This window comes from Piliocolobus tephrosceles, chromosome X (genome assembly GCF_002776525.5).
Source record: "Piliocolobus tephrosceles isolate RC106 chromosome X, ASM277652v3, whole genome shotgun sequence".
Taxonomy (NCBI): domain Eukaryota; kingdom Metazoa; phylum Chordata; class Mammalia; order Primates; family Cercopithecidae; genus Piliocolobus; species Piliocolobus tephrosceles.
In genome coordinates, this window is record NC_045455.1 from 4,021,008 (window position 1) to 4,048,179 (window position 27,172).

The window sequence follows — 27,172 nt, forward strand, 5'->3', positions numbered from 1 at the left end:
GAAGTGAATGCTTTCATTTGTTTTCATTTCTTCTTGTGTAATAATAAAAGCTTTTACGGATATGAATCTGTCTTTGAACACAGCTTCATTCTATTTTTCTGTGGTCAGAGTATTTGGCCTGTATAATTTCTGCCTTTTGAAATTCAGTGAGGGTTTTTTTAAACATGTGCTCTGATGCATACTTAATTTTTGTAAATATTCTGTGTACCCCTGAAAAGAATACATGTTTTTTATAGAGGACAAAGTTAGAACAATATTATTTTAATTACCATAATAACACATTTTCCAGGTGTGCTAAAAATTTATTTTTTTCTAACTCTTGGTCTGTTAAAGACTGAAGAAGTTTTCTTTGTATTTTAACAGCAAAAATGTGTACTTTATTGAATAACACTACATTTTAAATCAATGTGTGTAAAAGTATACCTTTGAACATTTCCTTACATCCTTTCTCCATCACCTCAGTCCCCTCACCAAAACAAAATAATAAAATAAGACAAGACAAGATAAGATAAAACATGCTGCCACAGGTAGCCACCATTATTCGTTTTCATATATCCTTCCAGAATTGTTTTATGTAGATCAAGGATATACTAATATATATATACTTATTTTTACGCGTTTATTGTTCCACATTTGTGATGAAATCCTTTAAAGTAAGTCACAAACACCATGACATTGTGCTCTAAAATACTTCAGGATTCATTTAAAATTTGGGGAAAAAAATTCCATTTAACCACAGTAACATTCTCATACCTAAAACTCAGTGATAAGTTTTGACATTTCTCTTATAGAGCATGCCTGTATAATTTTTTCCCCCTGTCTCTCAACTGTTCCACCCTCAGCGGGATGCTTGTTTTACACCTGGTTATCTTATCATTAAAGTCTCTCATCTTGTTTTTGCAACTTTTTATTACACGTTTTCAAATATTTAGAAAAATGAAAGCAGCACTATTTATTATTTCAGACATAAACAGGAAGGCCCAGGCAAACGGGGACATTTGGTCGTTGCACATAACAGGTAAATGTAATCATGGTAAATGTACTCATCCAGGTCATTTCATTTACATTTATTAAGTCATGTTTTCTGATCAGTTACAGTCACTATTATTTTGGATGCTCTACTTTGTTCCAAATTTGGCCAGTGATCCTCCCTCCCGCCTGGCTTCTGTGCCCTCCACACCCGCCATGGTGCCTTCTCGTCTTCTGGTATAACGACTGTTGAAACTTTTTTTTTGTTTTGTTTTTTTGAGATGGAGTCTGGCTCTGTCACCCAGGCTGGAATGCAGTGGCGCAATCTCCGCTCACTTTAACCTCCGCCTCCCGGGTTCAAGCAATTCTCCTGCCTCAGCCTCCTGAGTAGCTGGGATTACAGGCACACGCCAACACACCCGGCTAATTTTTGGCCCCAGTCCTGGAAGCAGCCAGTTCTCCTTGGGCTCTGGGCCCTCTTCCTGGGGAACACCTTGCCAGCTTGGTATATTGTAGATTTCATTTCCATGTCTCTTACAAGAAATCACACTGAACATATTTTTCTTTATTTAATGGTCATAAAGTATCTGTTTATGCCTTGCCCATTTTTCTTCTGAATTGCTGGTCTTTCTCTCCCTGATGTATTGGAAATTTTTATATATTGAGAGGATTATGTTTTTGCCTGTGATGTAAGTTGCAAAGACTTTTTCTGTCATTGGTTTATGCTTTTGCTCCTGCACATTTTTCTTCAGGCATTTTTTATTTTTAAGTATTATTGATATTTTCCCTAGTTTTTGGACTTCGAGTAAAATTTAGAGAGGCCTTACCAGTTGAAGAGTTTTAAAGGAATTCACTCTGATGTTTTTCTAATAGTTGTGTGGTTTCCTATTTCACATTTAGATATCTGATCTACGTGGTGTGCAATGTAGTCTGTGCTATGAAGTATGCAACCCACTTAATTCTTTCACTGCCATACTGTTAATTTTTAAAATTTATGGTTTTCATTTATATTTATAACTAAATTTATATCTGCTCCATTGATTTGACGTGCACCCTTTGTTGTGTTCTAAATTGTTTTAGTTGGGGTTATTCCTGAATTTTCTCTTCTGATCCACTAGTACATGTACTAAATTTTATTAAGTCTGAAAAATATGTTTAATATCTGGTAGAACTAGTCCCACCCCATTGCTTTTCTGTTTTGGATTAGTTTTTGTTTATTTTTTAATTAATTGTATTTACATATGTTTTGTTTGTTAGTTTTGTAATCGGATTCCTTTTAAAGTCTCTTATTCTTTTTAGTAATTTTTTTCATTTAGTTTTCCTGGTATTTCTCAGTATAAAATTACTGTATATCAGTGGCAACTTAAAAGTAGTTTTATCTCTTCCTTTCCAATTATGTAATTAACTTCCTTTTCTAATTTCATTAGTTAAGACCCTCCAATAAAAAGTTACAAAGAAAAAGTAGTTAAGTAGTAGTGATGACGGTAGACAACCTTGTCTCATTTCTGACTTTGATCTACACATTTCATATTATGTACTTGTATATGTATAAATTATGTTTAGATATTTTCTGTTGATTTCTGTGTAACTGTCTTTTTAAAAATTAGGAATGGATTTGAAATTTAATTTCAAATGCTTTTCCAACGTTGTAGTAATGAGTTTTTAGCAAGACAATATTAATGCTTCCTAATGCTGAGCCATCCATGTGGCAATATTAATTGGCTTCTTAATTGGAAATTAGGAATATTAATTGGTTGCCTAATTAGAGGCATTCAGCCATTCCTATAATAAAATGTACGTTTCATGATTTTTAAACATGTTTTGATTTCTATTTGTTAATATTTTACTCACAATGTTTCTGTCAGCCTTTGTAAGTGTTATTGATCTTTATCTTTTGTGAATTTCTTACAGGGTTTATGAAAATAATTTGAAAGACTCTTTTCTTTGATTTATGGTTTCGAACAGCTTAAATGGCATTAGAATCATCTGCTCTTTAATGTTTAGGTAGAATTTTCCTGAATAACAGTCCAGGCCTTTTTTTTGTTTTGTTGTGTTTTGGTATTTTCTTTATGGGTGGAAGTTTTCTTTATTTCTTCTAAGGAAATTGTTCTGCTTGGACTTCTCAGTAAAATAGCCAACCTTTCCAATTTTTAAAATACATTTATGGAACAATAAGTAGCTTCTCTTGACTAAAACAGAGTTTTCTGTTTCGAGGATTATTTCTTCTTAATCATTTCTAATTTTGGTCTGTATGTTTTCCTCTTCTTTTTCTCCCCTGATTAGGTGAGCCAGAGGTTCATCAATATTACTGTAATTTCAGGGAAGTTTTAATTTTTTTCTTTGGCTGTACTCTTTTTCTATTTTATGCTTTTATCCATGTTCCTTCAATAAATTTTGATTTTTTTTTTCTTTTGGTAACCCTTTTACTTGAATGCTTAATGTGTTTAATTTTGGTTTTTAAATTTCCATTGACATAATTTTGAGACTAGGAGTATTTCTTACTCTAGCTGTATGTCATAGGTTATATTTTTATTTAATTTATATGTACATACCATAAAATTTACTTTTTCATGTGCAGTTCTGTGAGTATAGACAGATGCATGGAGTAATGTATCCATCACTATGGTGCCATATTGAATAGTTTCATCACCCCAAAATTTCCTTTGTGCCCCTGTTTAGTGTCAAGCCTTTCACTGACCTCTAAACCCTGGCAGCAATTGATCTGTTTTCCATTCCTATAGTTTTGCTCTTTCTAGAATGGCATATAAATAGGCACATGCAGTATAACCTTTTGCATGTGGCTTCTTTCTCTTAGCAAAAACGAGTTTGAGATTTATCAATATTGCTGTATGCACTGAAAGTTTATTCTGCTTTATCCTGAGCAGTACATCTCCTTTATGGATGAAGTATCATTTGTTTAGCCACTGACCATTTGAAAATATCTGGGTTGTTTCCTGTTATTGCCAATTATAGAGAAAATTGCTAAAATATTTTTGCACCAGAGTTTTACAGATATGTATTATCCCTTTTATATATTACTGAATTTGATTTAATATTTTGTTGAATATGTATGCATCTATGTTCATGAGGAGTACTGGGCTATGATTTTCTTCTCTCATATCTTTGATTCCTTTTGGTATCAGAGTAATACTTGCCTCAAAAAATGAGTTTATAAGTGTCCTTTTCTATTTTCCACGGGAATTTTTGTAGAATTGGCATTATTTCAACCTTACATGATTGGTGGAGTTTACCTTTAAAACTATCTGGGTCTGGGATTTTCTTTATTGTAAAATTTTAACTATATAAAATGTGTGTAACAGACATAACACTAACTAGGTTATTTATTTATTCTTTAGTGAATTTTTGTAATCTTTTACAAAGAGTTGATCTATTTCATCTAAGTTATCAGACTGATGCGTTCCTTTATTATCTTTTTAATGTCTGTAAGGTCTGTAGTGATATAATCGCTTTTGTTTCCAATACTGATGACTTATGTCTTCTCTTTTTCCCTTCGCTTAGTCTGTCTAGAGGTTTATCAATTTTATTCTTTTTTCCAAAGAAACAGCTTTTGTTTTCAATGATTTTCTCTATTATTCTTAGGTTTTTATTATTGCAATGGTTTCTGCACCTTACTTTATTGTTACTTTTCCTTTGGCTAGCTTTTGGTTTGATTTTCTCTTTTTTCTTATTTCTTAAGGTAGATGCACAGATAATTGATGAGGGACTTTTCTAATATAAACATTTTATGCCATAAATTTCTTTCTAAACTATAATTTGGCTGTATCCCACCTGTTGCATTTTCAAATAAATATATTTTGAAATATTTTCTAATTTCCCTTGAAGCTTGCTGCATGACTCAAAGGCTTAAAGTGTGATGCTAAAGTTTTAGATAGTTGGGTGTTTCCGAAGTATCTTCTGTTAATGATTTATAGCTTCATTATGTATGGCCAAAAAACTTTGTATGATTTAAATTCTTTCATTGTTGTTAAAGTTTATTTTATGGCCCAGAATATGATATTTTGATAAATGTTCTCTGTGTTCTGAAAGAGAATACATATTCTGCTTGTTGAATGGAAAGTCTATACATGTCAATGAGATAAATTTGTTCAGTAGTAGTGTACAGGCCCTTCTTATCCTTGCTGATTTTCTGTCCACTTGTTTTAACAACCACTGAAAGAAGACTGTTGATATGTTGAAGAATGAGCGTAGATTTGTCCATTTTTTTGTTTATTTAGTTTTTGCTTCATGTATTCTGGAACTTTCTTGTTTGATGAATATACACTTAGTATTATTATTACTTTTGGATTAATTTATCTTTCATAATTATATAATGTTCATTTTTATCCTTAGTAATTTTCCTTGTTCTGTAGTTCAATTTTTCTGATATTACTAGAGCTGCTCTCATTTTTTAGTTAGTGTTTACTTGACACATCATTTTACCATCTTTTCACTTTGAATATATCTATATCATTATATTTGAAGTAGGTTTCTTATAGATAACATAGAATCAGTTGGTTTTTAAAACTTGAGTCTGATTATCTTTTTTAACTAGCGCTTTTAGGCCATTTATATTTAATGTAATCATTGACATGATTACATTAGGCTTCCAATTTTATTGTTCACATTATTCCAGATTTGACATTGAGAGCCCTTTCAAACTGTGTGTGGTGGTTCATGCCCTTGATTCCAATGAGATATGATGGGATTCATCTGAGCATTCCCCCTTTCTTCGTTGGCAACTCATTTCTCTGACAGAGTCCTGGCTGTCATTACTTATATACACATTTCCTTATTTCTTCAGTCTTTGAACAAAAACTAGTTTCAGAATTGCTAACTCACATTTCCATAAAAAAGAAACTCACTAACTAGAGCACAATATTTGTACACCATTCTGTTTGTTTTAATTTTAAGTTCCCTAAAATTTTTGGATTAATACGTCCACACTGCTTAGCCAAGTCTCTGGTGTTTATCAGTCAATCATCCACTCTCTGCCTCACTGAGGTGTGCTTTCCTGTTTCTGTAGGCTGTCATCTTAATCTGGAGGAGAATTTATTTTTGATTAATATGAGGTAGACTTTTGCTAGAAATAATGAACTAACATGGCACCAATTCCAGAAGGCACTGCTCCAGTAGCCTTTCCAAACCCAGCACCTTTTTCTGCCAGCTTCACACCCACAGTGGAAAGTGCTCTCCAACAGCCATCATTGCCTAAATGGAAGCAATTGAGTAAATATAGATACAATGGGGTGGAGTGAGGCTGTGGGGAAACAAATAGTCCTAGACACCTCAGAAAGGAGCTCTTTGTTGTGGGACTTTTCTTCCCTAGTAAAAATACAAGAGGGGAGGTGAGGAGGGGAAATTGCCCAATTCCTTTCTGTATGATAAAATTGTAATTCATTTTGTATGTAACTTTTGATTCTTAGAAATTACTTCTCTGGTCTGGCAGAGCTTGACATTTCTGCATCCCATTCTTTTTGAAATATTTTGTTTACTTTTCATGTTGCATTTAAGAATTTGAAAAGAAGTATGAGGGAAGTTTCTCATACAAATCAGCTTTGGTTGTAACATTCAGAGAGTCATTTTTCTTAAAGTGCCATTATCTTACTCTAAAGTCAAAAAGATCCTACTCACTTTCTAGTCTGTCGTCTCCTGAAGAGTTGAGAATATGCACAACCTTAAATGTTTAATCTCTTTTTGGAGGAGGAATATTGTTTGCTCCAGAAATGATCTGTATTTGGGAGACTTTTAGAGCTATGCTATTTAACACAAAGGCGGGGCCAGCCTGTGTTATTGAACCCAACTGGTTATTATTTTGTTAAATTTACGTAATTAATTGAATATTCAAGAAGAGGGCTTTTAACACTTATGTCACTAACTTACAAATAAAATGAGCATTTAATACTGAAACTTTTGTGGTTTTTGTTTTATAAGTGCTTTCCATGAAATTATATTTCTACCTAGTGCACAGATAATGGATATTCTCATGATCTAGGTATCCCTGTGTTATCCATACGTGTGTTTAACTGAAAGAGACCTTAGCACACTAATGTCATACTACTTACCTCATATTACTGTTTTAAGACAAAAACAGAACTTAATACAGGCAATATTACTAAGTTAGTTTAAAAGATGATAACTATGTGGGATAAGATTTAAATAAGTAAATACTAAAGCAAATTTGACAAACTTTAGTAACTATTTTAATGATTATGACTTGTTCTGACCTGAAATATGTTTCTGAGCTTGAGAAATATAAGTCTTTCTAACATGAGTGTTCATTATAAAATGAACATACAAAAGGCTGAATGGATTTTATAGAGAATGCCGCTATGTCCGATACCCAGATATGATGGGGATGTTAATGTCCCACCATTGACATTTTACTATGCTTGTCTTATCACACATCTATCAATCTATCTATTCAACAGTATTTTCATTTTTAATTTCTTAACTCAGAGTCAACCTCTGTCTTGAATGACCATTAGACTTCAAATAAACTAGCTATCAATATCCCTTCAAAAACATTTGGCTTTCGATTCAGCTTTAATCTACCTCTGTTTACTGTGTTTGAGGTTTCAGAACCAAATGAAAAATGACTGCACCGTTTGTACCTGAGACTTCTATCTCTTTTCCCGTTAGAGAGGCCTTCCTGACCAACACTTTTCAGGAATACCCTTGTCATCCTCTCTCCCTTTACTCTGTTTTATTTTTTTGTCTTCACCACTTAGCATCAGACAATATTATTATATAGCTTCACGCACCTGTACTAGAAACATGCTAATTGTGTTTTTTGTTTTCTTTTGTACATAATTAGATCTTAGGACTTGCCTGGTACAGAAATTTTAAGTTCATAAATGTGGGCAGCTGTTTATCTGACCTCTAAGTCACTATTTTATAAACATGAAGTTTTACAACATCTTTCTGTACTAACAGTCTTACTTTAACTGTCAACATCTATTGCAAAAACAAAAAATCCCCACGTAATTACTAAAGTTTTCAAAGGGTGATTTATAGCACTTTTTATTGTAACACTAAAGGGCTTAGGCCTCGTTTGCAAAATCTCCCCGGACAACAGCTGCTTCTTAAGCTTAATGACCAAAGGTAAATCTTTTTTCACTTTACATTTTATTAATTGGTTTTGTACTGGAATTTCTTCTTGTACTTTATTTTTACACCTGTTAAAATTTGTTCTTATACCTCCAAGAGTGTTTTGCCGGGCGCGGTGGCTCAAGCCTGTAATCCCAGCACTTTGGGAGGCCGAGACGGGCGGATCACGAGGTCAGGAGATCGAGACCATCCCGGCTAACACGGTGAAACCCCGTCTCTACTAAAAAATACAAAAAACTAGCCGGGCGAGGTGGTGGGCGCCTGTAGTCCCAGCTACTCGGGAGGCTGAGGCGGGAGAATGGGTAAACCCGGGAGGCGGAGCTTGCAGTGAGCTGAGATCCGGCCACTGTACTCCAGCCTGGGCGACAGAGCCAGATTCCTTCAAAAAAAAAAAAAAAAAGACTTTTCTTCCTGTGAATTAAATAGCAGAAAATCATTAATAAAAGGGATGCATTTCTTCGGTGGAAATACTGCTCCCACAATAGAAAGAACATCATCCTTCACCCTGTAGAAGAAATTGTATCCCTGAACATGTCACTCCCCAGGTCCGGGCTGTGGCTTGCTAACTGCGATGGAGTTCCATGGCCAGGAGAGGAGCCCTGTTTTCCTGATGTTAACTTTGACCATATTCACAGAATGTGTGAGATAATCACACGGGGAGTGGTTCTGGGTGGTGGAGACCAGGAAGGCAAGGACGGCCTCTTCATGGCAGGTCACAGCCTGGGCAAAAGACCCTGATTCCTAAGGCCAGGGCAATCTCTCAATAAGAAATGAAAGTCAGTTTCTTAAGGAATTTCTTCAAAAGAAAATAAAAGCTTCCTACCTCCTCTCCTTCACTGAATAGCACTCTAATATCATACTACATTCTTAGCCGAATGTGATGTATCAGACAGAGAAAGACATCAACTACAACCTAGTAAAGATCCAGTTCCTTACCTTTTACCACACAATATTCCAAAGTAGTGACTTTAAAAATGTTTTGCTAACCATAAAAGAAGTTTGAAAAACTCTGTATTACATCTCTTTTTAAAGATGATAGCTAGACGTGTTATTCAAAAGTTTAAATTGTTTGAAGAATTACCATTTCTGATTTATTGTGAATGTTAACATTTTGAAATAAAAGTGTTGCATCATTAAAAAAATAAATCCAGTGGAATCTAAATGCCCCAGCAATTTGATACCCACCAGAAGCCACTTAAAAGGCAAATGAACAAGTTCTTTACTAATAGAAAATAGAATGTGTTTCATTATTCTGTTATTTATTTCAATTTTACTTTCCCACAGACTTTTTTCTTCATCTAAAGTTTTATTGATTAGCTTATGTACTTCTTTTCAAAAACTATATATAAAATTTTTTAAAACTCTATGTTCTCTAGCACATTTCCTGTGACCATAGTGCTCTGTATTTTATTCCGAGTTGAGTTAGTTATAATTAATAACTGTAGAAATTGATCAAAACATCATAAATATAAAATTTTATGTATCACTATTAAACATAAAAAGTAAAATGTATTGGAAATATGTCGGGTTTTTTGTCAAGTAGTTTAAATAATCACAGATGAATATTATTTATTGATGGAGTGAAACAGAGCTTGGCATTAATTCAATTCCTAATTTTCATTTTCGCAGATTGAAGAACTGAGATATTTTGTTCAAATAAATTAGTACTTGGAATTGGAAGGAGTTTTATTATGAAAATTTCACTCAATTATTTAAACCTTTTTCAAGTTGTATGCAAAAAATCACATAGTGATCTATCATCAAATTATTTTAAATTATCTATCAGCTCCCATCTCAATCAGGACGTTTTTCAGTTTAGCTGATAGCAAAGAATGTGGCATCCTGACTTGCAGAGTGACTCATTACCTCGTCATTATAGTCATATACTTAGCAAATTTATGAATATGACACAAAAATGCTTTGCTATGCATTACCAAATCACTATTATCATACTTGTGGCTCTTTCACTCAGAGGCACGTATTTTTTTTAAAACTCAAAATACCAGAAAATGTTAGAGAATGAAGAGATGTTGTTAATTTCAGTACTCCTTTACCAATGCAATATTTTAAATAAAATATGATTATCTTGTCATGGGCTTTCCATTTTCATCAAAACCTTGGAGTGGCAGGCGCAGAGACACAGATGAATTCAGTTGTTCACTAAATTCCCACTTGTTACCAAGAATCGGAAGAATCTAGATGGCATGTTTGCCAGCAGATTGGTATTTCTAAGCACACTTTTTAACCAGTTTTGGATATTCTTACTGTAAGGTGGAGAGCACATTTTCTAGCCTGACTGCCAATTTTTATCCCTGATTAAATAAGGCACCCGTAACTTCAGTATTTCTTGTTCTTACTGTCTGTGTGTGTTCTCTCTCCTGAAGCTGAGAGTCCTTGTTAGACAAAGATTTGGAGGCTAGAAAGTGCCATGGACTGAACCAAGGTCAGTCGAAGTTTGTTTCAGCTTGTCATTGCCCCTGCCATCGTCAGAAACATTATCTAAGGTCTTTCTTAGGTGATCTGAAAAATAGAAAAACTTGTACATAAGGGAAATTAATGGAGATAAGTTTGACCATGACAAACTGAGAAGGCTCTGTCTTTTTTACATTCCCTGCAGAGAATTCTTACAAAAATTGCAGTAGTAGGTCGTTGCAGAAGTAATTGCGGTTTTCGCCATTAATTACTTTTAATGGCAAAAACCACAGTTACTTTTGCAACAATCTAATACTTTCTTTCCTCCTTAGAAGCTGGGCTTGTTGACACTCTCAGATTAGGATCCTGCAAATGTTGGGCTTCATAGCCCCCAACTAAATCTCAGTCAGTTTTTCTGGTACCCAAGTAAACTGATAGTGCTTAATTCCTGAGATTATTATTTTTGAAACATAGTAATATACTCAGCTACAAGGTACTCACTTTCTATGTGTCCTTTTGGGAGTCTCCAATGTTTAGGCCTGACATTGTTAAATTTCAGTTATAGGAAGTCAGTACAGGCCGGGCACAGTGGCTCACGCCTGTAATCCCAGCACTTTGGAAATCTAACACAGGTGGATCACCTGAGGTCAGGAGTTTGAGACCAGCCTGACTAACATGGTGAAACCCCGTCTCTACTAAAAATACAAAAATCAGCTGGGTGTGGTGGCATGTACCTGTAGTCCCAGCTACTTGGGAGGCTGAGACAGGAGAATTGCTTGAACCCGGGAGGCGAAGGTTGCAGTGAGCTGAGATTGTGCCACTGCACTCCTGCCTGGATGACAGAGTGAGACTCCATTCCCCCACCAAAAAAAAAAAAAAAAGTTAGTATGAACTGACTTCTAAAATGAATGTATGGCGAGTTTGGTTACCAGGTACAAATACATTAACAGGAAGATAAGAGAATCCAGCTTTGAGTGTACCTTCCTCTTTTAAACACCAAGTCCATAGTTTGTTCTTCCTATTTCCTGGCGGTGAGACACTCTTCTAGGCAGCAGAGCCTCCTTTAGTGGCCCAAATACTAATTAATTGATGATTCGTACACAAAGCATGTTTCCTACTTAGCTTTGTCCAATCCTCCAAAATAATGTCCTGGTGTTACTGAAACACTTTGGAACTGAACTGAGAAAACCGTTTATTCATCCCTGTGAAACTATGTCCCATGTTGCCAACTGGACAGACCAAGTTTCCAGCTATGGGTGATGGACACCTGGCTGTGGAACGTGAGTCAAGGGCTCAGTATTTCCTTCGCTCACCTAAGACTTTCCCCAAAGATGCATTCCTCTGAGTTACAAAGGCTTTTATTGAAATGTGGGTTTAACAAGAAGTCCAGCACCTTACCCTGTTTGGGTTGGGAGCTCTCTGAAGGCAGGATCACCAAGCTGAGGGTGGAGCACATGGTGTGGGGAGAGCCCCTGCCAGCATCAGGCAGAAAAACCTGGGCACCAAAAGAAAGGGGGCACGACATCTACGGCATTGAGGACTACAGCCTGAAGTGTCACATTGTTAGCGGCACAAATCCAGTATCTGAAAGACCGCAGAAAGAACAAACACACCTTTACTAAATTCTTCCAAAGACGGTTCCTCGGATGTGTGCTTTCCAAGGTGTCATTAGTCTTCTACCATGATGAGCCCAGCACCAGAGAAAGTGGAAGAACTCAGGCTATCATCGTTCTCAAGACTTTGATAAATCCAACTTCACATTCATTAGTTAATTAAAGGAACACATTCATTAAGCACATTGTATACCAATCCCTATACAAAAACCAAAGGGGAAGAGTTTCCGTCTTCTCCTTCCCTACATCAACCTGAAAGCAAGAAGTGAACTTAATTCATTTCATTCTTTGTTATCACATTCTGTCACACAAAAATTCTGGCAAAGGTTGAAAATAATGTGTCTGTTATTTCAGTTCATCAGAATGTGATGGACTGGGATAAAATTACTCAAAGCAACTTTACTTAAAGAGCTACATGGCACATCTACTCACTGAATTTGCATTGTTTTCACTTAAAATATAAAGCATGGGCTATTGCTCTCAATGGAAAATAAGTGAGAGGCCATTTTCTTCCTGCTGAGGCAATGTTGGTATTGGAAAGGAGGTCACGACAATAAACTCAGAGAGGACCAGCTCCTGCAATGTGGTTCGGAGATGCAGGATGTCTCAGCCACACAGGAGTGGCAGCACTAGCTTGGATCTCATCCCTTTCGTGGTAGAGCTCCTTCTCCCATCCAAAGGTCAGTTTGTGTCACAGTCTTTTGAGAAACCTCACTGAGAGAGATGCTGGTTGGTTCAAGGGTTTAGACTTGGTGATTTGGCCTTTGATTCTTTCTTCCGCTTTGGTTTTGTTTTCACTGTCCTTGTGAGCTATATGTTTGTGTATATGAGGCAGCAACTGTCTCCCTCAAAACACCTCTCTTAATAGAGATCACTTTCCTTTCCTCGGCCCTGACTATCTGGCCGACTAACAAGGCAGTGCCATGAACACTTGCGTTTCTCATTTTTTTATTTTTTATTTTGAGACAGAGTCTCACTCTGTCACCCAGGTTGGAGGGCAGTGGTGTGATCTCGGCTCATTGCAACCTCTGTCTCCTGGGTTCAAACAACTCTACTGCCTCAGCCTCCTGCATGGCTGAGATTACCACACGCCCGGCTAATTTTTGTATTTTTAGTAGAGACAGGGTTTCCCCATATTGACCAGGCTGGCCTTGAACTCCTAACCTCAGGTGATCCACCCACCTCGGCCTCCCAAAGTGCTGGGATTACAGGCATGAGCCACCGCGACTGGACTGCATTTCTCTTTTCGACTTGTGTGTCAGGTTCTTCATGTTGTAGCTAGATTACTGAACATGTAGACAAATAATTTCTTATGAAACCAACTTACATTTTAAGTACAAATGAGGAGCTCACATTTTAAGGGAGACTGTGGTGGAGCTTTTGAAATTCATGTTTGCTTTTTTTCTAGTTTTATGTATTTTGAAACAGGAAGTTTAATATACTTGGTTCTTTTACATTGAGGTATAACCTACAGCACTTCCATCTTACGTTTATGCAAGTACAGTATGAATTACAAGTCCAAGCTTAAGATGTTTGAGGGAACAGTATAAGAAAATGACTAACAGAACTCCCAAATATCCCATCAGAGCAACACCAATGCCCTAAGTTAGAAGTTCCCTAATTTAGCAATAAAAACACTGCCTGACTGAGGTTTTGTTTTCACTATGAACTAGGTGGTAAACCAAGCCCAAGGCCTCTGACGCTGCAGATAAACTCGTGCTTTGACTTACTCCGTGCAGTAGGCGTGAAGTAGGAAAGAACCTCTTCCCACTTCTATCGGGTACGGCAGGCATTGCTCGACCACATTAACATCCCCAATCCACATCAGGAATGCAAATCCCATTCCTTCTGGGGTATTTTAAAGATCACACTTCGAAGTCATAAAGCCATCTGCACCAGTGCCTTGTGAATAATGGGGTTGGTTTATAATCTGTTTATGAACAACTGCAGCCAGGATGTGAGCATCACAGCAATCACCCGCGGCGTCCACAGGCAGCGGGGGAGACAGAGTACCTCCCAAGAGCACGATGTGTCACTCTGAGCCTGAGTGAAGTGAGTGGCTCTGGGGAAAATGCAGACTCAGATGATAGGCGCCACCAGGGAACAGGAAGGCGTGGCTGCCAGTTGCCACACTGGAGTCAGCTGTAGGCATGATGAAAAGACATGGCGCTGAGGATTATGTACGAGCTAACGAACTCCCGGTGAGATGAGGGTAGCTCAGCTTCTACTGGATGTTCCAGTAGGAGGCTTACTTCCTGGCAAGCCTGGTAGAGTTTCAGGGCACAGCTGAGCCAGGACCTGGCAGATCCCAAGGGGCAGAGCTGGCCTTGAAGAAGCCAGGCACTCAGAGGAGGAGACAGTTGGCCGGTTGGTCATGCCCAATTTCTTCTTCTTGTGCACTACTTTTTGGAGTGGAAACAATTCTTCTCTGTGGCCTTTTATTATACTTGCCTTTGCCATTGTGAAAAAAAAATATTTTTTATAGACAGGCCACAGAGAGGCTTGACATTTCTACTAAACAGAATGTTGAAAGTCACAAAGATTACTAATAGCTATCAGTGGATCAATCATAGATTATAAAATAAGTTGCACAGTATGATTTCAATTTATTTGTACAGTATTTTTATACAAAAGTGTTTCTCTTAAAATTGATCTAAGAAATAAAAATTAGAGAAACAAAACCAATGAAGATTACAAACCCTTAAAGGGAAATCAAATTTACTAAAAATCTAGTCAAAATGAAAATTATCAAACAAGCCAGTCCTAGCATTGAAAAGAAATATATATGTATATAATTTCTGAACTTCCCAGTATTTTTCTCCACCCTCCCATATGTGCTATATAACTAAAATCCACTCGAACTCAATCTCCTTTCTGCGCTTGTTTATACCCTCTAGATAAGACACAAGTTGACAAAAGAATGGGGAAATAAAATATTTTAATAGCATTCCAGTTGGTTAAATTAATGAGTTAGCTCCTCTCCTTCTGTAGCATATTTTGGAATGACTTCAAATTTTCTGAAAGAAAAGTTCTTGTAGTTTTTCTCTTTAGGGCACGAGTTCTTTGAAAATAGGCATGTGTCTTACTCATTTTGGTAACACTAGTGGTAGTGCATTTTACCTGGCACATAGAAGAAATGTAACCACTACTGAAGAGAGAATTATTGCACTGGTGTTTAGTTTCTCTGCATTGCTGAGTAGTATTGCTAGCCTTCCAGTGTAAGAGCATTGCTCATCCTGATCAAGAGAACTGGGGTACACCCATTGCTGAGGTTTAGGACCCTACTACAGTAAGTCCCAAAACCAGAGTTTTGGGACTGATATTTATACTGTAAATTGCAGCTACTATTTCTGAAGCTGGTTAATTTCACTACTATGTTGCAGGGGCCACACATCTGAACGTGAAATCAATATTTCTGGGTCTCCTTAAGTAGGAAAAGAATGGGATTCAGATACTAAGAAAGACCTCTGGATCTTTTGATAAACACATTACCAGTTGTCATGATTTATCCTAGCTATTATTTACGTTTATATGCTAATATTTATGTTATTTATAAAAATGCTTATTAGCCAAGTGTCAGAAAAAATCTAGCCAAAAAAACCCATATTTTTAATGGGTTTACACAAGGAAATATGAAAGTTAAAGGCAAGTAGTGGGGGTGAGGAACTGGTGACCATTTTGCCTTGTGAGTGCCACCAGCTGACTTCCCATGATGTCTGCATCTCTGTGCCTGAAGGTGTTCTTCTGTGATCCAAACAGCTGCTTTGATCCTAAGCTAGGTAATTACCTCCCTACTCCCACCCTGAAGCAATGACGCTAAACCCCAGGGACATACCAGTTCCATTGTCCCTCAGGTGGAGTCACCCTGAAGCCTGGGACTTGCATCGTTTCCCAGAGTTTCCATGGGGAGCAAAGGCTCAGTTACCCATGGTGGTGAAGGACGTAAGAACGTGCCTCTTTGGACTCCTCCCCCTTCAGCCCCCTTCCTGTGCCATTACTCCCTTTCCTGCAGAATTGGGGCACCTGTCCAATAACCCCTTGCATCTAGACTGTTGTCTCAGTATCTGATTCCAGGGGAACCCAAACTAAACACGTGATCAGGGAAAACCCCTGCTTCAGATCACCAAATGCCCACTGAAAAGTGTGAGCAGGAGGATGCCCTGTGAGGTACAAGAAGGAGGACCGCAAACACCAGGCCGAGGACTCATGGACCAGCTGTGGGTGCAGAGACAGGCTTTTCCAAAAAGACAGACAAACCATCAAGTAAGAATGTGGTGCAGGGGCTCAGACGAGCCCTGAACATTCTGTGCCTTCTGTCCTCTCTGGTAAATATTGCCATAACTGGCTTATCAAATCCAGACATTTTACCTAAGGGGCGTGAGTATAACATCCAAGAAGGAGCGGCATTTGGGGCATAATAGTGTCTTCTTTCCAGAATTTCTCGGTGAAGCATTCTTTCATTCCCCAAGACAGAGTTAACTGTTGCTTTCCCTGTTTCTCTAGAACCCTGCTCACTCGCTATGCCAGCTTCCTAGGGCTGCTGTAACAAAACACCACAAACTAAGTGGCTTACACAACACAAACCATTTTCTCATAGTCCTGGAGGCCAGAAGTTCAACATCAAGGTGTTGGCAGAGTTCGTTCCTACTGAGCACCATGAGGGAAGGATTAGTTCCAGGCCTCTCTCCTGTGCTAGTAGACTTCAAGTCTCTTCCTGAAGCTTCAGTTCTCCCTGAGGCTTCAATTCTCTTCCTCTGTGAATATCTCTGTGTCCAAATTTCCCCTTTTTCTAAGGACATTAGTCATATTGGATGAGGGCTCATCCTCGTGACCTCATTTAAACTTGATTACAAAGCTCTGTAAAGACCCTCTCTTCAAATAAGATCAGATTCCGGGTACTGAGCGCTTGTTTGGAGGTTCTAGCAGGGGAGCACAGCTACTCGTAAACCCTTGACCAAAGAGTGGTCCTCCTTTGTCGGGGATGGTTGCCCTCTTTGACCGAGGGTGCAACTTTGGGAGGGACGAACACGGAGGCGTGAGGGAGGAAAGGGATACCACCTGGCCAGCCAGATCAGCTGAGCAACCCTAGCGATCAGTGGGGAGACAGATGTCACAGCGAGATCGCCCTCACATCCAGACTCTGGGTACAGAGAGTGAGGACTTTCATATATGAATGTGGAAGAACACAGTCCACTCACAGCACACCACCATGAAACACACCACCATGAACCACTGTGCTGCCGCCATTCTCCTTCCCTTCCCCAGCACAGCCCTTCCCCAGCCCCTCAGATTTGGTCTCTGCCTCTGGCATAGCTGTTGGAATATTTTCCTTTCTATTAAATTTTATTTTACTTTGGTATGAAGATCTACCCTCTTGACGAATGTTTAAGCATCCGATACGGTATTGTTCATTATAAGCACAATGTTGTAAACAGCAGATCTCTAGAGCTTTTCATCCTGCGTAACCGAGACTTCATGCCCATTGACTGGTAAATCTCCATTTACCCCGACCCTCAGCCCATGGTCACCACCAACCCGCTCTTCAGTTCTAGGAGTCTGACTGGTTTTGGTTCTTCATATGAGTGGAACCTTGCAGTATTTGTCTTCCTGTGACTGACTTATTTCACTTGGCATAATGTCCGCAAGGTTCATCTGTGTTGTTGCATATCCCCAGATTGCTTTCTTTTTAAAGGCTGAATAGTATTCCACTGTATGCATATGCTACATTTTCTTTCTTCATTTGTCTGTCAGTGGACAGGTTTTTAGGTTGTTTCCACATCTTGGCTATGGTGAATAATGCTGCAACGAACGTAGGAGTGCTACTATCTCTTTGATATCCCAATTTCAATTATTCTGGTTAAATAACAGCCAGAAATAGATTGCTGAATCATTTGTGGTTCAATTTTTAATTTTCTGAGGGACCTCCATTCTGCTTTCTGTAACAGCTGTGCCATTTTGCATTCCCAGCAACTGTGTGCAAGGGTTCCAGTTTCTCCACATCCATCCCTGCCAAAACATGTCTTTAAAAAAACATAACAGCCATTCTGACAGGTGTGAGGTGATACCTCATTGTGGCTTTTATTTACACTTTCCATCTAATTGGTGACATTGAGCAGCTTTTCATACACTCGCCAGCCATTTGTATATCCTCTTTGGAGAAATATCTTTTAAACACTCAGAATAAATGAGAATAAATGAAAGAGTGAATAAAAAGTAGGTGTTCCATAAATATCATTGAATGGACTAACTGTTAGCAAATTTATAATAAGGTGCAAATGAATGACATCAGATTCTTCCTGAAAGTAGGTTTTTACTTGTGTGAAGAGTTAGTGCTACAGAGAGAACAAGGGTTGTCGGTGTCTAACAGAGGTGGGAGGGGAGCAACTGATGGCAGCAAGGACGGGGATACTGAAATGGAAGGGGTGTCCTGAGACAATAAATACTGATTTTCCATTTTTCCTGGGGCCATCCCTGTATTTGGAACTTTTGAACGCAAAATCTTGACCTTCCTTGTGCTGTAGGTATAAGTGATTTGGTGGCCATGTTAGATACCTTTGGTCAAGGCAAGGTTAAAGGTATCATTTCCTTCCTTCTGACCCATGTAAGAAGATGTTCTCTAAACTCCAGGCTATTGATGGCTTTGCAGAAATTTCTGAGTGATAATGCTGCCTCCATTACCTTTTTGGCTGATTCGGTATCTTTCTTTTTCACTATGTAATATTCATACAGGGCTGTTGCACCCATGACTGGATGAGCCTGCATAGAAAAGAGGAGATGACAACCTTAAGGAACATTTTTAAATTGAAAATTGCCCAAGACTTTTGAGCCAAGCACATATATGCTAATGACATACAAATTACATACAAATCATATGCAAATATATCTTTCATCTATCCAAGTCTCCTTATGCTTTGATGTGGCCCTTGGGAAGCGTCCTGCTGCAGATCATTAATCTAAGGAGTTGATTTAACAGCTTTCTCATTCTTTAGCCTTTTGTTATCTAATTGCCTTCATTATCTGGAATAATGCATAAATGCATTTTCTAGAATTTCATAAATAAGAGCCCATAATTTCAACAAAGGGATTTGTGTTTGGCGAATAGTCTTATCACATTGATCATATATACATATACATATATAATATATGCACATATACACATATATATGCAAAAGCTGTATTTTGAAAGATGTTAAAGAAATTAGAATGCAACTAGAAGATACATTCATAATAGTTGTTACTTTGAAATCAAGCACATGCTGTCTTTAAGAGCTGTCCTTTGAAATTTATTACGTTAGGTACTTGGTAAAGCAAAGCAATCACATTTAGGTACCAAATACATCTGACGAAAACTGTAACAAAAGATACTGAGATCATAACTAATTTTTTAAACTCTCTTATATCTATTGTTGAATGTAAGGCAAGTTATGTGCAAGACTTGTTGAGCATTTTTAAGGGCACCATGCAGAAGGATCAATATTACAGTGTGAGGGAACAGGGGCCTCATCTGTGTTCAGAGGCAGGTATACAGAAAGCATTCAGTAAATGTCTGGAGATGAAGACAGAGCCACACACCTGTTTGGAGGAGGCATTCAGCTTCATGGTGCACCCTCCAACAGCAAGTTAAACTTACACAAATTCCTGCTTTGATGAAGTCACTGGGAACTTGAGCTTGCAGAAAGAGTGACCAAGACCCAGCCAATGCTCAGCTCTCCTCCACAATTCCCCTGTCTCTTTGCCCTCATTGTCTTCATTAGCTGGAATAATGTATAAATGCATCTTGTAGAATTTCATAAATTAGAGGATATACTCACTGCAGCCAGTGAGTCAAACAGCAAATACTCACTGAGCATCCATAGCATGCACTACAGGGAAACAAAGAAGTAAAAATTTACACTGGCCACCACCAATTAAAATTATCATAGAGATTGACATCTTGCTTAGCTAATGTACCCATAGAGTACAAAGATCTCACCCTGAGATCCACTGCAGCTAAGGGCAGGAATGAAATATGAAAGGTATCTGATGGGATCTAGACTTTCTCTCGTCATCCTTTCAGCCACGGGTCTGGCTGCTGACACAGACTGCAATTGCAACGTATGGGAAAGCAGTTGACTCCATTCAGAGATGTGGCCTCCTGAATGGTCTTAATAATATCATATTGCATTTAAAGGCAATTAAGGAGAAAGTTTTATGATGAATTGACCCTCACATTTGTGGTTGTATCTGAAAATCTTATACTTCCATCTGCACGTTATTTATCAGTTGTTTGTACCACTCACAGACATCTAAAACCTACCCTATCATTGCCATGAAAGAGAAGAGACTCACAGTAGCACTTTCTTTTCTTTTTCTTTTTCTTTTTTTTTTTAGCTGACGGAATCCCACTCTGTTGCCCAGGCTGGAATGCAGTGACACCATCTCAGCTCACTGCAACCTCTGCCTCCTGGGTTCAAGCAATTCTCCTGCGTCAGCCTCCCAAGTAGCGGGATTACAGGCACGCACCACCGTGACTAGTTAATTTTTTTGTACTTTTAGTAGAGATAGGGTTTCACCATATTGGCCAGGCTGGTCTCCAACTTCTGACCTTAGGTGATCCACCCACCTCGGCCTACCAACGTGCTGGGATTACATGCATGAGTCACCATGCCTGGCCAACAGCACTTCCCCCCCACCACCTTTTCTTTCTTTCTTGAGACAGAGTCTCGCTCTGTCGCCCAGGCTGGAGTGCAGTGGTGAGATCTCCGCTCACTGCAAGCTCCGCCGCCAGGGTTCACGCCATTCTCCTGCCTCAGCCTCCCAAGTAGCTGGGACTACAGGTGCCCGCCACCATCCCTGGCTACTTTTTTATATTTTTAGTAGAGTCAGCATTTCACCATGTTAGCCAGGATGGTCTCGATCTCCTGACCTTGTGATTCGCCCGCCTCGGCCTCCCAAAGTGCTGGGATTACAGTCGTGAAACACTTCCCTTTCTAAATGGGGCCACCATCCCTGACATTGCGCTGACCTCAGGCAGAGCTAACCAGCAGCAATGTCTTTTTCTCTTTAATGCATTTTGGTTTTGCCTCATTTAATAAACACTTCCATAGTACTTGCTGTGTGCCAGGTATTATCTTAAGTGTTCTACAAATATTAATTCTCAAAACAGCCCTATATGATATGGACTATTATTATTTCCAACTTTCTGTGAGAAAATTGAGGCATAAAAAATTGAAACATTTTACTTAGTTTTACACAATACAGAGTCAAACCCAACACAATCTGACTTCAGGGGCTATGCTTTTAGCCACTACACTATGTGACTGTTATCTTGTGTAGAGCTACGTGATTTCCTTAGACCTTTCATAATTTGCTAGTCTAATGCAAGAATGACTCCAGAAATTAGGTACTGGGGGTGATCCAAGGCAAATTAGCTACCTTCAGAACTGGGAAAAAGACCTACATCCAAAAGTGCATCACAAAATAGGAAAAAAAAAGTGTTGCTTAAAGTCTCAATGCAGAAAGTGATCTACCAATCTGGTTATCATCTGTAGCTATCGGATGGTTGATTTCTGTTTTGCCAAGATATCAGCATGCACTGAAGAAGCAGTACAGGGACGATTACTCTCAGAGACCAGACTAAATATTTCAAGTGAAGCAGAACAGAAAATGCCTAAAGTTTTGGAAACTGCAGCCTGTGAGTAAGATAAGGTGGAAAGCAGCCAGACAAAAATCAAAGAAGTCCAAAGCGGCCCCTCTAGCACTTTGGAGGAAGTCAGCCTGTGATCTGGGACACTGCTGAAAGCACAGCAACCAAAAGGGAAATGAGAACATTGTCAACCGGTATGCACTTTGGCGCTCCAGGCAGCCACATGCTTCTCCTTGGAGAAGAGCATGGGGCAGGTGTGGCAGCGCTAAAGTCAAACCTGCTGTTGGTTATGGACGATGCCCATGAAGGGGGCAGGGGCTCCTTCTCGAAGGAAAGCTTTGAAGCCCCTTCTTCTGGCCTTCAGCACCTACCTGACTCCCATTTTCCCTCCACCTACCTTTGGGTTATACCTTGCTCTCACATGTGTACTTACTTTTTGTTAGTTGTTTTCTGGCCCATCAGATAGTGTAGGTAGGTATCCATCTTTTAAAAAGGGATCAAATTTTGCCAGTTTTGAGTCTAGGCAAACAGGAATTGTTACTAGAAAGTTATGAAAGTATATCAAGCTTAATTTCTGAAGGATAGGCTGGAATTGGTTGGAATTCTAGAGCGATTCCAGTCGAGTGCACTGGGATATGTGGGTGTTACATGGGGAACCAATGCTTAGGAAGCATCTGGCATGTGCCCAACATCATGCTGGGGTGCAGCCACTGCTCACCAATGGAGAGGCCAGCCTGGAGGCAGCCAGTCCCAGCTGGACAGTCATGGAGTGTCCAGGCAAGCAGCAATGGTCTGTGTTCCTGCAGACGGCACTGCTGGGCAAATAGTGAGCTCTGTGACTGGAAAACGCTGTCAACATTGGTGCAGCCAGGTGAGCCTAACCTGTTTCAACAAGGGGGAGCCACAGGTCACCAGGAGCTGAGATGTGGGGCCAAATAGGGTCACATACCTGGAAGTGGAGAAAGGTAGGGGCCAAGGTTTGAGTTGCCAAGAACTGGGCAGTGGTCTCTGTGAACCTCTAGTGTCTGGGCCTGGAGTAGAAACACTCCACTACGTGTATGTACCCATACAGTACACAAGTAGTGTTTCTACACTATACTCCAGGCCCAGAAACTGGAGAGGTTTACTCCAGTAGTAAACCTCTACAATACATTTATGCAGGCATCCAAAAGTTCTTAATTTGGTTGGGGGGTTGTGCCTTCCCTTTGACTTTCTGGTGATGAGTAAAGACCCCATTGCAGGTAATGTTTGTAAATGCGTAAGATAAGATATATAGGATGAGAAGCACCTTATTGTATTAAAATGCAATTCCATCTTCAGAGTCCATAGATCCCAGGTTACACAGCCAGACATGTGACTCTTGTAATTATAAGAGCAAGGTTTGCTTAGGGTTGGAACCCCAAAAACGTCATATTGGATAAAGGAGCTAAGTGTTTTCCTCACAGCAACATTGGTTGCTAAATGGGCTTGGGTCTGTGTCACAGGGGAGGGAAACTGTGGATCTGAGATGTTAGGTTACCTGCGTAGGAGAAGACACAGAGACCCAGGTGTTGGGTATTTCATCCAGGGCTCAAGCACAGCTTTTTTGACTCCAAATAATATATTCTTCCTTCTACGCCAAACTGTGACTGGGGGAAGGCTAAGGCTGCTGAGAGCAGATGATCTGAGGAGGAGCAGTCAGGGTGAATGTTCACACATGCTCTAAGGTGGGCCAGTCTGATGCTCCTGTAGATTAGGGCATCTCAGCTTCAGCATTGCCAACACCTCGTGCTTGAGATATCTCTGCTGTGGAGTCTGTCCTGTGCACCGTGGGATGTGTTGTAGCATCCTGGCCTGTACACATTCAATGCCACCAGCAACCCCCTCAATTGTGACAGTGTCTCCAGACATTGCCAGATCAGCCCTGTTGAGAGCCGCTGCTATGGAGCGGGATTAGGTCCAGTTACTGAGCAATTGAATGTGTTTGGAACTCTCTCCCTGTGTTACATATTACTCTTCGGGCTTTTCCCTCTCCATGGGGCAAGCCTCCTGATGTGGTTTGGATTGGTATCCCCACCCAAATCTCACATTGAATTGGAGGAAAGGCCTGGGGAAAGGTGATTGGATCATGGGGGTGGATATCCCCCTTGCTCTTCTCATGATAATGAGTGAGGTCTCAGGAGAGCTGGTTGTTTAAAGGTGTGTGCCACTTCCCCCTTCTCTCTCTCTTTTCTCCTCCACCATGCTAACACATACTTGCTTCCCCTTTGCCTTCCTCCAGGATTGTAAGTTTCCTGAGGCTTCCCAGTCATACTTTCTTTTTTATTTTTTTATTTTTTTGGAGACGGAGTCTCGCTCTGTCACCCGGGCTGGAGTGCAGTGGCCAGATCTCAGCTCACTGCAAGCTCCGCCTCCCGGGTTTACGCCATTCTCCTGCCTCAGCCTCCCAAGTAGCTGGGACTACAGGCGCCCGCCACCTCGCCCGGCTAGTTTTTTTGTATTTTTTAGTAGAGACGGGGTTTCACCGTGTTAACCAGAATGGTCTCGATCTCCTGACCTCGTGATCCGCCCGTCTCGGCCTCCCAAAGTGCTGGGATTACAGGCTGGAGCCACTGCGCCCGGCCTATTTGTGTTTCTTTAACGTTTAATAACTGAAACGTTTAAGGGTGAGATTTTTGCTTCAGGGAACGGCTTTGGCCACAACTTTTAAATGTTACTACTTTGTAGTCTCAATATTTTATTGTCAAAATAATCTGTTACTCTAGTTTTTATTTCCTTTTGGTCTAAGAATTACTTATTAAAATGTTTAATCACCAGTTGTATGTTTTCATAAGTGAGAATATTGCAAAAAGGAAACATAAAACATAATAAAACCATCATGCATATTCCTATCATTCAGGATGAAAAATAGCGATGAGTATTTTTAATAAAATTGCACATGTAATAGATGTATACATTCTGCATAAGAGACAGAACAAGAATTAAATCCTGTAGGCAATGCTAACTTCCCCTTTGATGCTTACATGGAGTCCGATTGCTAACTTCTAACACCTAGAGCTCAGTAGCATGTGTTAGGTATATGCCGATTTAGGTCATCTGTGTATTTTAACATTTCTTCACGGTAAGTAGTCCAGCATATTCTGCATTTTATTCGTTCCCTGCTGAGGGCTGTTTCTGTTATTTTCCACTTTTTTTTTTTTTTTTCCTGTAAACACTGCTGTAGTGATTCTCTTGAACATGTAGAAGTATTCCCTAAGGTGTGCATTTAGAAGTGAAATTGTGAAATTGATGGATATGAATATTTCTAATTTTAATAAATATTGCCCAACTGCTCTTCAGAGTTCCTGTGGCAATTCAGGTTCAGAGGCTGGAACTTTAAATGTAATATTTTATTAATTATATCCAGTTTTCAAATGGTCAGAATATATTGCTTATGTGATAGAGTCATGTGAACATAACATATATATTTATAGTTATATTACATTCTCCTTGAATTCCTAACAGATCTTACTTTAAGTTTTGATATTATATTTCTGATGCATTAAAATTCATAGCTTTTCTATTTCCAGTTTAGATTATTCCCTTTATCAATATTAAATAACCTCAGTCCCATTTGATTTTTTTTGTATGTCCCAAAATTGTGTTACATTATACCATTGCTCTCCTTTGTAATTGCTTTAATTCTCACCCATTGTTTTATTTCTACCACCCTCAGTATTAGTTTATTACATGCTCTGCTTTTTTTTTTTTTTTTTTTGAGGCAGAATCTTGCTCTGTTGCCCCGGCTGGAGTGCAGTGGCACAATCTTGCCTCATGGCAACCTCCGCCTCCTGGGTTCAAGCAATTCTCCTGCCTTAGCCTCCTGAGTAGCTGGAATTACAGGTGTGCACCACCACACTTGGCTAATTTTTGTATTTTTAGTAGAGACAGGGTTTCACCATGATGGCCAGGCTGGTCTTGAACTCCTGACCTCAAGTGATCTGCTCACCTCGGCCTCCCACAGTGCTGGGATTACAGGCGTGAGCCACTGCGCCCAGCCACATTAACTTTAGTTGTGCTCTGCAGTTACTTCCTCCATGGTCTTCCAAGCATGCGGTTGGGCTAGCCAAGGGCGTTTGCATGCCTCTGTTTTCTTTATGATGTAGCTACTCACTTCTGTAGCTCTACGTTCCATTGTCTTCAAATGCATCACTTGGCAAAAAAGAAATCTAAGGTCAATTTGATATTTCTTCCTTTTTAAATAACTTGTTTATGACCTGAATGCTTAAGGCAATTTTCTTTATGTTATAAAAATTCAATATTTCTAAATATTTGTTTTCTTTAATTTTTCTTTTTGTATTTTAATCTATACTTCCAAGCCTTTTTCTTTAATTATGTTTTCATTCTCTGCCCTGCACGAAGGTAATATATTTGTTATTCTTTATTGCTTTGCCTTTTTCTTCTGCGCTCTGGAAGAGGTTTTCAAATTTGTTCCATATCACTCATCACTGATTTATTTTCTATGGTACCAATTCAGTTACTCTTCCTCATACTGATGCACTTGGCTTTGTCACACTTTTGAATTATTTTAATTTTTCATTTCTTGTTCACGAGTGTTTCCGTTGGTTTCTTGGAGAACTTTCTTGCATGCTATTAAGGTCATTAAACTGCAAGCATTATTCTAGGTGTTATATTAGGTAGATTTTCAGAAGTACGTCTTTCCTCTGACAGTTTAGGGGGTGGCCTCCATTTCTGTGTCTCATATGATTCCCGTGTATTATTTGGGAGTGCATGCGCATGCACTCATCCTGAAGAGCGGTTTATTCACACCCAGGATTTGCCAGAAGTCAGTGTAGACTGAGCTCCGACTGAGAAAGAGTGCTGCCCTCCACACCAGCAGTGGGAGCTGGTGGAGCCGGCTCTGTTTCCACAGTGGCCAGGTGTTCATGGGGGGGTGCTCTGTAGAGAGGGTCTTCTCAGTTCCTCAGTGGGTCCTCTGATAACTGAACCATCAGAACACGCTCCGTTCCCACTGGAATTTCTCAGCCCTGCCCCTGCTCCTCCGCTAGCACTTTCCTCCTTGGAAATTGAGTAGGTTTCCCTGCACGCCTACACCTCCAAGCTCCTTCCTAACTCAGGGTTCTGTTATGGGGTCTTTGTTTTCCTTATTTTTATGCAGACATAATAAGAATATGAAAAATAGTGATTGTGGTGCTGTGTTGGTGTGGCAGGCAGCTGTGCAGTGTTTGTCACTTCAAAACAACACTCACCTACAGGACAGGATTGGCTGCCATGTTTCCGGTCCTCGGAGCAGGGAGCAGGGAGTGGAGGAGAGAACAAGGTCTCCTTATCGCTGTGGGTCTGGCAGTTTGCTTTGTTCCATGCAGGAAAGAAAGCGTGGGGAAGATCTCATTTTGGTTTCTCAGATTAGCGCTCTATGGATAGAATTTCTTTTCCTAGGTATGTGTGATAAGTGTTATTCTTTGCC